Below are 3,729 nucleotides of genomic sequence, written 5' to 3'. Positions count from 1 at the left end.
ATTTGGCAGACGTGGGTGGTGGCCAGGTGAGTGTATGTCTCCATAGGGAGGGATTGGTCCATAGCACAGAAAAACTGTGATGGTGAATTTTGAATAGCAACCCAAATAGATTGCCTTAGATGTTAGTAAAGCACACACTGGGTGTGTTTATGAGCACATTCTCAGAGACAATTAACTAAGGGAGAAAGAATCCATTTTTGCTCCTAACCCAGGGCAGCAGCAGCCCATAGGTTGACCATCCTGGATGGATGAAGGTGGAGGTGATGAACATAGGCTTTGTCTGCCTCTGCGTCTTGCCTTTCATTATATAAGCTGTTTATCTCTGCCACATCCTCCCATATATGATAGAGGGAAACCTCTGAACCCATGAGCCAAATTACATGTTTCTTCCTGTAAGCCAGTTAGGTCAGGCACTATGTCACAGCAGCGAAAATGTCTGACTAGCATTGATAACTCAACATCAGGTCCATTAGGAGTAAACCTGAGATCTCAAGAATCAAAATAATGATAATAATAATATGATAATGTAGGCCCTGTACTGGTATTAAACTTATGCACATTTGCATGGTGGCAAGAAGCATACAAAGTCAACTAATTACTTTTCTGTGTGTGCTTGGTTTGCTCATTCAGAAAATTTGATTTTCATTCTGTAAAGGGGCTTACGTAGGCTTTGAAAGCTTGCATGTGAAGATCGAGTCTTCTCTCCTCTGTTTTGTCTTCTCAAGTGGAACCAAGAGAAGGGGCAAAGGGAGGTGTGTGTTGATTATGTTTAACTCTGTACTTTCTCCTCTTCTCTTCTGAAAGAGAGCAAGGTTATCCAGTGTTGCTGCTTGAAACTCAATCATAAAAATCTAGAAAGCTGTTGTGTAAGATGGTCTTCCGGGCTCCCCCTTAAATCCTACTGAGTCTTCCAAATATGAATCAGAGAAACTTTAGTTTCAAAGAGCTGATAACGCTTACTATGAACTCCAAGCAACCATAGGTAAACAGCAATGTGGAAGTGTAAGCTGAATAAACCCTTTCCTCGTCATCTTGCTTCCTGGTCATGATGTTTTGTGCAGGAATAGAAACCCTGACTAAGACACCAGGGAGCCAAAAGTAAAGAGGAAAGAGGGAAGGAGGAAAGACAGCCAGGTAGTGTGTCATCAGCTAGCTATAGTGCAGAAAATTCAGCCGGCTACATGTTCATGAGCGACGCCAGTGCGCTGTTTCCTGAAGTAGTGCATTCCGTTGCCTGTGCTGTGACTTGGGACAGCATCAGAGAGAGGTAATGATAAATACACTTCCAGACTCTTCTGTTATCCCTTCCTCACTAGTCAGAGTTTGCCATGGTTTCTAGTTCTCTTCCTGGGTCCTCCAGGCAGCATGACTAATAGAGCCATAATGGACCATGGTGAATGTGTTAGCAGCTGTGACTTATGTCACCCTCCCCTACAGCCTCTGACCTGCAGCCTGAGGCTCGCTGATGAGCAGGTGCGACTTAGTGGTGGCCCGAGAACCCCGGGTGGAGACAAAGAACATAGTCTGAGGTGCTGTGGAGTCACACCACCAGCCACACAAGACCGTTAGGTAGCATCTGCTTCAGTGGAGGTGACTAGCCAAGTCTGAGGGTGTTCTATAGCAAGCAACTGTCCGCCATTTCAAAGGCGGTGATAAAAGGTAATGAGCCATTCTTAACCAAATCTCTCTATGGCTGTGGCTGGAGCCATTAGGCCTTCTTGGCTGATTATTAACGTTGAACAAATTTCTGTGACCAGGTGATTCCAGGGAATTGTATACATACAATTCTATATAAACTGGATCTGGTATCTCCCAAGTCTGCATGCAGTGAGCACTACCTATCATACTGGGTCATCTTACTGAACCAGGAAATAAAAGAGGCTGCCAAACTCAGGGCTGGTCAAAAGGACGCAATGCCAACCTGGGAAACACTCGATGACCTAAGGAGATTCTTTAACAACAAAAATAATGAGCATAGCCATTTTAAAGTATATATCTCCTGTTTCCAATTTCTGAATCTATTATTGGCTGACTTCTTTGTTTTATGGGCAAATTGTGTCGTTTCTTGTATGCTTGCTTTGCTTGTGTCAGTGCTATATTTCATGTATAGCTATGTTTATATACTTAGTTACATATGGTTTTTAAATATGCCTATTATATGTTGATGTATTGTGATAAATACCTTGCATCAATAAAACAACAACAAAAAAACAATGAGTACCGTGGATTGCTACATATCAAACATATGAAAGTTAGGTTACAGTGGTAGTCTAAAAACATAATTGAGAGTGAGACTTCTTAAAGCTGTAAAAGGCTCCACTCCTCTGTACTGCCTTCTAACTCGGAGCTGGTGAGCACAATCCCTCCGTTTGCTGGACTCCCACCTTATTAAATGAGGAAGTGAAGGGGGAATTGGAGAGTGTTCAATCCCAGAGCTTTTATAAAGTAAGGCACAGGTAAGAAAAGTCTTCACGCCATTAGGCAAAGGGTGAAGGGGAAGCCTGGTAAGAAGAGGACAGCCTGGTGACACTGGGGTCCATTGATGACCTTCATCACCAGAGTAGACAGCCAGATAGCAAGCACCTCCCATCAAGTATGTGTTCTTGAAAGTTGAACTGCCATGCACTGGATTATCAGTTTATTGGAAATGGAAGGGATAGAGAAACACATTGATTAATACCCTCAGGATGCAACTTGCTAAATAAGGAGAATCCTAAAGACCAACCAATACAGTTTTCAAAAAGAGCAACTTAGGAATATCCATAAGGGAGAAAGCAAATTTTTAGAGGGACTTAGGAAATGCCAACCCTAATGTTTTTCAGGTCATGTTTTGATTCCTATTCAAAGGAACTACTTTTAAAACACACCTTTAATAGGTGGGGTGGGAGCTAGAGACATGGCCCAAACAAATAAGAGCACTTGCTTCTCTTCTAGATGACCCAAATTTAGTCCCCAGTGCCCACATCAGGTGGCTCACAACAGCCTGAAACTCCAGCTTCAGACAGTCCAATGTCGCCTCTGATATCTGTGGGGTAATGAACGATACATATGTGGCATACATACTTTTGAGTGAATTAAAAACAAATCTTAAAAATGAAAAAGAAAGAAGCTTGCTGTAGCCCAGTGGTATAGAGTATGTTTAGGCATGTCTTAGGTCTCAAGATTACTCTACAGCAACTCAAAAAAATTATTATTATCATTATCATCATCATCATCATTATTATTTAAAAGGGCTGGTGAGTTGGCTCACTGGGTAAAGCCACCTGCTACTAAGGCTGATGACCTAAAACTCTCCAATATCCGCCTGTGGCAGGAGAGAATTGTCTGCCAGAAAGGGTACTCTAACTTCTGCTGTGGCATGTACTCATCCACACACCCCCAAATCAAATGTACAATAAGAAATTTATTTTTTCTTCCCCTGCCTACTGAGGCTTACCAGAGACTGGCTGAGATTTCACTATAGTTGAAATCATTCTCCCTCTCCTGCTAAAATTAAGAGCCATTTGAGAGGTAGTATGAAAATCTAATGCAGCAGGAGCTTTGTAAAATATATACATATATGAAGACAATCTAGATGAAATTGCAGAGTAATGTGGGGAGAGAGCCCCAACCCAATGAAACTTCCAGGTCTGGGATTGGGTTACATTTAATGGAGCTGTTGGCCAAAGAGATTGGTCTCCTGGGAACCCCAAACAACCCAGACTGTTGCCAAGACTGTAGGTTGCTTTC

The sequence above is a fragment of the Mus caroli genome, chromosome 8, assembly GCF_900094665.2.
Source record: "Mus caroli chromosome 8, CAROLI_EIJ_v1.1, whole genome shotgun sequence".
Lineage (NCBI taxonomy): Eukaryota > Metazoa > Chordata > Mammalia > Rodentia > Muridae > Mus > Mus caroli.
This window is presented reverse-complemented; position numbering follows the sequence as displayed.